Below are 10,156 nucleotides of genomic sequence, written 5' to 3' on the forward strand. Positions count from 1 at the left end.
AGAGCTTTTTGGCTCGGGAACGCTGCTCCATGCAAAGCCCGGTTTTCTATAAAACCCGCTGTAAGTGAGCTACGTCTATGCTATTTTTAATATCACTTTTATTTAATTATTGTAACATTATTAGGAACTTATAATAAGTACTTGGGCTATTATTATGGGTTATATAAGTATTTTTTTAACGCTTATATAATAGTAATAATAGCTAGACTATTAATTAGTCTCGACGAATAATAAACTAAACTCTAGTGGTAATAATACTAGGTTTCGTCGAAGTAAATTATTTTTAAGAAGCGAAGCGCTATCTGAGTTCGGAATCACCACATTTTCAAGTGAGTGAATGGTCCCTTTCATCTTACACATAGATATGAAGTATTTTATATAAACTACGTGCTATGTGTGTATATTATCTGTATACTTGCTATATATGCTGGATGAACGATTTTATACAAGTTTTATATGATTTAAATTGTATATGTATTTTATATCTACAAAAATGTTGGGGTAAAACATGGGTAGATGTATTAGACGATGTGTGATCAAATGATGAGAGGCCTCGATGTTGTTGTTGTTGATTTTGTCATCTAGCGGAGTATGGATGACGACCACAGACTCTTCTAGACAATCTTGTGGAACACTAGCAGGCTCACAACCTGTAGGTGTTTGTGAACGATGTGTTCACCGGAGTACTCCATCCCCTACATGGTTGCCTTAAGGACATTTATTGTTGAGGAATCCCCTTAGCAGTAGTGTCCATCCCGATGATGATCCTTAGGCTAGGTCCCTTATGATAAATGTTTAGGGACGTAAAGTGAGGATAACGGGAACGGGTAATCGGGTTATTATTGATTAATGAAATTAATAAACTTATTTATTGTGGGTTGAAAACCGTATGTGCTCACCAGGCTCCCAAGCCTGACCCACTCAGTTTCATGTATTACAGGTAGTGGCGCTCGAGCATAGATGTGATGTTTTGGATGAGGGATTACGGATATAGGCCTGTAGATATGAAATAATGTAGTAAGGTGTAGCACCTGGTTCCTGGTACGTAAAATTTATCTAGGTATTTTGCATTTTGGCCTTAGACTCGGCGAGTTGTAGGCCCGACTTGCCGAGTAGAGACGGGTTTGGGAGCACGTTTAAGTTGGCGACTCGGCGAGTCCACATTCTGGACTCGGCGAGTCCCCGCTATCTGATGAAACCCTAAATTTTAAGGGTTTGCACCCTATTTAAACCCTCTTATCCGCCCCCAAGCTCGCCCCCTTCACCCTCATAGCTCTCTACTTCGTTCAAGCCTTGTTCCTTGTGAGATTGAAGCAGTTTGGTGTGTTTTCTTGAAGATTTGGAGAGGGAAGGAGAGTAGATCAAGAAGAGAAGAAGAAGGCCAGGAATCCTTGTGTTATCTCAGTGATTTCCTTGAGGTATAACTCAGTTTCCCTCTGTTTTCATGCTTATTGTCCCTTGTAGCTCCATGAAAGTCTTTCTTGAGCCTTTCTCCAAGCTTGTTTGTGTATTAGGGTTTGTAATAAGTTGTTTAGCCTCTAGATCTAGGCATGATTGAGCTCCAGGAGCTTGGATCTACTGCCTTTATGGAGCCATATTGCATGAAAGCCCTAGATCTACTCTTTTAGTGCATTTTGAGCCCTAAAACCTTCATTGGTGTTTATTTACACGTAAAGTTGGAAACTTTACGTGTTAACCAGGCCCTAGAAACCTAGATCTATGTATGGCATGAGCTGGATCCAAGAAAAATCGAATATTTAGTGTTTGCATGCGATAGACTCGGCGAGTCGTTTATCGGAATCGGCGAGTCGAGTCGCGAGTCCCCGAGTTTCCCATTTTGTGTTTACGGAGTGGAGTAGTGAGTCATGGGGTGTGATTCAGTGAGTCGGAAGCCAGACTCACCCATGAAGAAACTCGGCGATTCAATGCCCTGACTCGGCGAGTCCAAGGCAATTTTCTTGCCTCAAGAACAGACTCGGCGAGTTGTTCATACAACTCGGCGAGTCGCGACATAGCATGTTCTTCGGATGAAGATGAACTCGGCGAGTTGTTCATACAACTCGGCGAGTAGGATGAAGGACTATTGGACCTTGGATTAAAAGGAAAACTCGTCGAGTCAACGCCTAACTCGACGAGTAGAGACAGGGTTATGGTCAGACAAAAGGATAGAGACTCGGCGAGTTGGCAGGCCAACTCGGCGAGTTGGGTCAACTGGAAGTTGAGTTTGACTTTGACTCTTGGCTCAGTTAGGGGTAAATGGTCATTTTACCCTAAGGTCGGTTAGCAGTATTTGATTGGGTGTTTTGTGGGGATTTTTAGCCGGAGGACTTCCAGGACAGCAGCAGCAGAAGACGGTCAATTCCCACGCAGATCAGTAGCTACTTTGAGGTGAGTTACCTTCCAGTAGCAGTGGGTCTACGGCCACAATGTCGGGCCACCAGTAGGAGTTGTATGTTAGATGATTGTCTTCGTGATATCATCTAGGTTTGCTACTACCTGATATGTTATATGCTAGCATGATATGAATATGTGATAGTAGTGGAGTTCGGTTGTTAGGACCGAAGGGTAGGTCAGGCACCCCAGATATGTCTGACACTGCGTGATGATATGTTTATATGCTGGCATGATATGTTATATGTGATAGTGGTAGTAGGAGGGGAATAGTCCCCAAGCCCGGTCGTTAGGACCGAAGGATAGATTAGACGCCCCAGATATGTTTGATAATATGTTATGTTATGATATATGTGATAGTAGAAGTAGGGGGTGAAATAGTCCCCGAGGATCGGTTGTTAGGACCGATGGGTAGTCAGCACCCAAGAACGGCTTGACACGGGTAGGTCAACACCCCAGAATGGCCGTACCGGGTAGGTCGGGCACCCCAGAATTGCCCGGCAGTATGTATGATATGTGATTGTATGGTATGTGGTAAGATGGGGGAACTCACTAAGCTTCGTGCTTACAGTTTTCAGTTTTGGTTTCAGGTACCTCTTCTTCGAAGGGGAAGGAGTCGGCACGGTAGCGGTACATCACACACACACTTTGTATTCCGCACTATGGGATCCTCCTGGGTTTTGTACTCTGATAGTATTAAGTTTTTATGAAATGGTTTCCAGACAAGCAACATCTTTTATGAAATGACATGATCTGTGAATGTTTTATTTCTAATGTTTTGCAAATTGTATGTTTTAAAAATGAATTTTTGGCTCCTATTTTTGGGATGTTACATAAGGTTTATATTGTACTATTTATGCTTTTGATCTGTATCGAACATGACATCCCAAGTCTTTTAATGAAATACATTTCTATGGGAATGCTTTTGATAAATCGTTGTCATAAATTATTTTGGGACAAATTTCACATCACTTTTATTTAAAATGTTACTCTGATTTTCAAACAAAGCATAAACAAAATCGGTCTTTTTCTAGCTGTGAAAATGGGGATGTCACAGCTGCCTCAAGAGTAGTTGCTTGGCATACTGGTACAATGTACTCCCATGGTTGTCCCTTTTCATACTTATCGATTTTTATTAGCTCTTTAGGGACAATGGCAAAGCAAACTCCATATTATCTGTGAAGGTATTGGTATACTCATCAATGGACATGTTGCCCTTTTTTCAATGTCAGAAACTAGTTTTCTAGCTCTAGCATGTATTGGGTTGAGCAGAACTTACGTTTAAAGTGTACCAAAAATTTTGCCCATGTCAGCTGTAGTGGCTTGTTGGGGCTTATGATCTTTCCCAAAGTGTTCCACCAACGAACAACGCCACCCTAAATTGACACACAACATAAGTGGTTTGTAGCTTGCCCTTGCAACCACACGTTATGAAAGCTAGCTCCATTTCAGAGATCCAGTCCATAACTCAAATTGGATCTTATTTTCTAGTAGAAGTTGATGGTTTGCAAGTTGTGAAGTCTTTATACTTGCATCCATTCCTTTTTATTCCTTTGTCTTGGTTATTTCTTCTAATCACTGGTGGTTCAGCTTAACCAACGGTTCTACTGTAATTTCTTTCTTCTACCTGTCCTTCATTGAGTTCAGGTTGCATAATGGGTACAGTAGGTTCATCCATATTAAGCAACATCTGCCTCATCTCCTCCCTTTGTTCGGCCATCATAGCCCGAATCATTGCTTGGGCTCCTACCATCATGATTGGCTCGGGTGCAACTACTACCTCTGGTGCACGCTCAATCACAGACCGTTTATTGGCATTAGCATTTCCATTAGCGTTTCCAAATCCGCTTTGAGTTCTTACCATGTCGATCTATACACCAAATTAGGCGTTCAGTGTGCAGTGACGAGAGTTAAGATAAGGAAAACTTTATTTACGGTAGACGTATAAATCCCCTTATTACTCCGAAAAGTTACATGTCAATTCTAATATCGTAATTAAACGTTTAGAAATTTGAACACGTAAAGTTTCCAAATCCGGTCGGCAACAAACCATAGATCCTATCAATTAATATCATATAATGGATCTTTATAGCTATAACATAATTTATTTAACACATAAAAGCATTTTAGGCATCTTTCCTAAAATAAGCTAGTGCTCGTGTCTAAAATATAACAGACACTCATCTCACAGTTATCACTTGGCATTCTAAGTTTAAGTCTAAAAATAAATTCATATTCCTAGTTCGCTTAAACTAATGCTCTAATGCCAACTGTGACATCCCCAATTTCACGGTCAGAAAATATCGATTTGTTTATGCTTTATTTTAAAATCGGATTATTCTTTTGAAGAATAATATTGTAGAATTTGTCCCAAAAATATAATAAATATATTATCAAAGCATTTCCGAAGAAATGTATTTTATTTATATTAAAACATTGGGATGTCATCGTTAATATAGAAACAAAAGCACAAACATACCTTACATTCATTTACACTAATGATTTACATCTCCGTCAATATCTCAATGTAATGTAGCTTCATATCGACACCTGTGATACAGATAAACTGAGTGGGTCGAGTTAGGAAACCTGGTGAGTACATAGGGTTTTCAACCCACAATAATATAATTATTATGTTTAATCATCAAGCAATTAACCCAACCTCCCATCCCCATTATCTTCTTTATTCTTAAGGATCTACCCTAAGAATCATCTATTCATCATTCATTCATCCTTAAGGATTGACTAAGGAATAGACACGAAGTCCATCGTTGTCATGGTTTATCTAGCAGGGAAGTCCATAGCTGCCAATGTTATCTATTAGGCACAACTGCCAATATTATCCTTTAGGCGCAACTACCAAGATTATGATATTATCTATTAGGCACAACTGTCAGTTTTATCCTTTAGGCGCAATTGCCAAGATTTTTAGAGTACATCTGGTAAACACATAGTTCAAAAGCACCTACAGGTTGCGAGCCTACTAATGTTCCACTAGACTGTTTAGAATAGTCTGTGGTCATTATCTATACTCTGCTAGATTACTGGATCATCGTTAAGGTCAAGTTTTCTCATCATCTTTCACCTCTCATCATCTATATCATCTTTCATCTTTCATATCTCATCATTCATCTCATTTTTCATCTACTCATCTTTACCCAATATTTATAGGTATAAAAATACATATACAGTTTAAATGAAGTAAAACGTGTATAAATTGCTCATCCAACATAGGTATCAAGAACATAGATAATTGGAACATATAACATGTAATATATATTAAATACTTCATATCTATGTGTAAGATGAAAGTAACTATGCACTCACTTGTTAAAGTGATGACTCCAAACTCGGGCAACGCTTCGCTTCTAACAATTTTATATTCCTTCGATGAAACAAGGGGGTTTAGCGAGGAATTGAGCTCTACGCGGACAAAACTTCTGAGCCGAAAGCTTTTCTTCTCGGGCTTTACGGTGCTTCGGGACTCGCTTCTAACACCTAGGAGGTGCTAGGGAAAAGCCTAGAGGGTTTGGGAGTAAATGTGAGAATAGAATTGGAAAGGTGTGAAGAAAATGAGAGATTTGCGCCTATATTTATAGGTTGAGTCCGGTGCAAACGTGGGGCATTCCTTTGCTGAATGTTGGGCGTTCGAGGCCAGATATCATCATCTAGTGCCAAGTCGTGGTGAGGAAGCAGTGACTCAGACCGTGCCACGTGTCACCTCATGGTTATTCAAAAAACTAATTATCTTCTAAAATTTGTAATTTTTGCATACGAGCTCCGTTTTTGACGTTCTTTATATACACACGTAGGTATCCACGGGATCTACAACTTTTGTTTAGAATCCGTTGGCTAAGTTTGATTTATTTTTAAAGTTATATTTTAACAGGCTTAGACAATTAAAGTTCGTTAAAAATTCATAACTTTGTCATCCGACGTCTGATTTCGACTGTCTTTATATCGTTGAGCTCCTATTAATGAGATATTCAATTATCATTTAGGTTATGTCGGCTAAAAATCGATCGATCTAAAATTCGATTTACGGGTTGTGCACTGCTATGCTAAATCTTAGAAAAATCATAACTTCCTCAAACGAAGTCTAATTTGGATGTTTTTTTGTACGTTCTCAGTTTAACATGTACTATGACTTTCTTTTAGATCTCTAAAGCTAAAAAGTAGTTTATCGAAAATTCATTTTTTACGATACACGATGTTGTGCCGGTTTTGTCGCAAAACTTCGACGGGTCATAACTTCTTTGTTATAAGTTAGATTTCAGCTTCTTTATATGTACGGAATCCTTGTGACTATAAATTGTATAAGATTATTTACTCTAAATAATATTCTATCGAAAAGTAATTTTTAACGCTTATTATCTCTAAATTGACCAGCCCGAATCTGCGGACGTTACACCTAAGAACTCTTAATATAGACTTTCTTGTATGTTCCTTATTTGATTGTGGTTCTATAGTAGGATTATCTGTTCGGGTGGCAATCTCACTCTGATTACTTATGGTTACGTATTTCATGGAGGTTAGCTGGTAGCGGTACATTGTGAGATGGGAGGACTAGTAGGCTTTAGTGAGTTATATGATTGTTTTTTGCATGTATTGTTTGCTTATTTCCTTAATTATTTATATGTCAATATATGGTGGTAGTGGGTTGAGGCGGTTCCGCTTTGTGCTGTAGGCCAAGATAGTCAATGCGGGCGGCTGTAAGCCGTAGACACGGATACTCGGGAAGAGCAGTTGGGTTGAGGCGGCAGGAAACAAACCCTGGGTATTTCAGCCCGATGGATGATTAGACCTGTTGCATGTTGGCATTCCAGTCTGATAACTGATTGGGTCTGGGCATTCCAAGCCGATGATTGTGGGCCGTTATACGTGCTTGTATGTTTATCGTATGTGATATTTTGGGAAAAAACTCACTGAACTTTGTGTTTACCGGTTGTTTATATTTTTCAGGTTTTATCGGTGATCATGGAAAGACGAAGACGAAATTGTACACACTCATCAGCAACATTGAGTATTTCGCATCTTTTATATTACTATGATTTTTAATAAATGTATTTTGGAATCAAAGGTTTTCTTAATAATGGACTTATGATTGGAAAATTTTATTTTAATAAAATCAACTTTTTTTTTATAGTGGTGAAAATGAGACGTTACGTATATATTGTATTGTTATTGTATTTTTGTACTAATATTCTGAGCACAATTAAATATCATGAAATTAATATGTTTTTGTGTAAAATGCAATTTTACTGATAGAATAAAAGTGCTGGGCAAAACACTTTTATAAATCATGATTGTAATTTATACGTAACATTCTAATGGCCTTATTTGTTAATTTAGTCATGTAATTACACGAGTTATGTGTGACATTTGATATTAAAAGATTACGTGTGATGGTTTTTTTTTGAAAGCGTAATAATAAAAAATGGATTTACGTGTAGTGGTTTGTAAAGATAAAACATTTTTTTTTTTAAAATTATGTTGGAAAAATGGATTTAACCAAATTTCAAATATGTTTTTTTTTTTTTTTTTTAAAATATGAATTTCGAACCATAAACATCATTAAAATGGACAAATGGTAAAATGTTTATGTTCTCCTCCTTGATAATTTATTTTGGTATGTTATGTGCCAAAACTGAATTTCGATGAATGAGAAATTGATCCTTACAGTGATGTAGTTGAAATAATCGAGCATAAAATGATAAGTCAATTTTTAGCAATCCCACATGGTTGGAAAAAAGAAAAGGAAGTGAGATTATTGAAAAACTCTTTAGCCTTATAAGATTTATGGAACATGAATGTAGGGATGAGAATTTGGCCCGAAAACCCGAATCGAACCGAAAATCGAACCGAACCGAACCGAATTAGACCCGAATAAGCAATTTGATTCGGTTTTCGGGTATCTATATAAGACTTATTCGGTTTTCGGGTTATTCGGTCCGGGTTACCCAAATAAAGGCTTATTCGGTCCAAAAGGACCGAACCGAATATGAAAGTTCACATTTTTTTCCACTTGCACGATTGCTTATTCGGTCTTGTGTTCTATTAATCGTTACCCAAAATACTCACGTAATAACTACTCCTTCCGTCCCAAATTGATATTCCACTTTTGACTTTTTAAGTCTTTGACTTTAAATATTTTTACTTGTATTATATATTACTTGATAAAACTTATAACAATGAAAAAAACATTTAAAATACAATTCATTCATATATTTTGCATCAAGTATTATCTATAAAAAACAAAAATATTTAAGGTCAAAATTGAAGAAAAAAAACTTCAAAATTCAAAAGTGGACTATCAATTTTGGACGGATGTAATATATCTTAAGAATGTGGTGGTTGGATTTTACATTTTATATATCAATAATAGTTAATCCGTGTTATTTATGTTTATCATAAGCTACAAAAGTCATACAAAATACAATATTTATAATCACATTGTAAATGTTATTTGGGTTATTCGGCTCCTTAATCATCTTGTGCATGTTATTTGAGTTATTCGGGCCGGAACCGAACCAAATAATACCCGAACCAAACCGAACCCGTATTGCTTATTTGGTTCGGTTTTCGGTTCATATAATTACTCTTATTCGGTTTTCGGTTCATATAATTACTCTTATTCGGTTTTCGGTTTATTCGGGTTCAGATCGGTTCGGTTCGGTTCCGGCCCGGATAACATGCCTACATGAATGTCTTGATTGAACTTATGCAATCAAGCATACACCATGGTTGACCAAAAAGTTTAGGGACCTTTTTGAAAAATATTATGTAACTGAATGTACAAAATTGCTATATAAATATATCTCATCTCCACGACTCCACCCATTTTAAGACACAAAAAAATCAAGAGAAATTTACAAAAATAGCCATTTACACTAATGGCATTACAAAAATAGCAAAAAAAAATCGAAATTACAAACATAGCCAACGATTTCACAGATGAAGATGCCCCATCTGCGAAATGAGCTTCTCATTTGCGAAAGTATAAGCACCTAAAGCACAGCTGTGCTTTAGGTGCTTGTACTTTCGCAGATAAGAAGCTTCATCTGCGAAATTGAGCCTCATCTGCGAAATACCCTTGTTTTTGACTATATAAACGTTTTTTTTCTCCATTTTCACCCTTCTCTACATAAAAACTCTCTCTATCTTTGGGCTTCTCTCGGAATTTTGGCTAGTTTTTGAAGAAAATGGAGGATTATGTCAACAATCCCGCAAATATGGTTAGATTTTAACTCTTTTAATCATTTGTTGTATTATTTAGTGTTAAAAAAGGGTAATTTTGTTGTGTTTGATAATTTTAATATTTCTTTAGTATACTTGAAGTTTAAATGCTATTTTGTTAGTGTTTGTTTGAATGTACAAGTAGAGACTGCGTAGATAATGTTTACAATTTGTTATTTTTGTTGTTTGTTTAGTTGTTGTATAACCTGAAAACTTGTATATTCTTATCGTATAATTGTTTGTATAAAGTGAAAAATAGTTAAATTATAGTATGTGCAAAATAGTAAACATTGTTAGAAATTGTTGTATATATATTGTTAGAAATTGTTTGTGTTTGTCGTATAAGTTGAAAATTTGTATAAAGTTGTCGTATAACTTGCGAAATTGTTAATTTGGTTGTCGTTTTATTTGAAAAATTGTTTGTTTATATGGTTATAAAATGTTAGTTTTAATTAGAAAGATAAAAATTGTTTATATATTTGTCGTTTAAGTTGAAAATTTGTTTAAGTTGAAAATTTGTTTAATAAAA

This window comes from Lactuca serriola, chromosome 3, assembly GCF_051521515.1.
Source record: "Lactuca serriola cultivar US96UC23 chromosome 3, Lser_US96UC23_V15, whole genome shotgun sequence".
Lineage (NCBI taxonomy): Eukaryota > Viridiplantae > Streptophyta > Magnoliopsida > Asterales > Asteraceae > Lactuca > Lactuca serriola.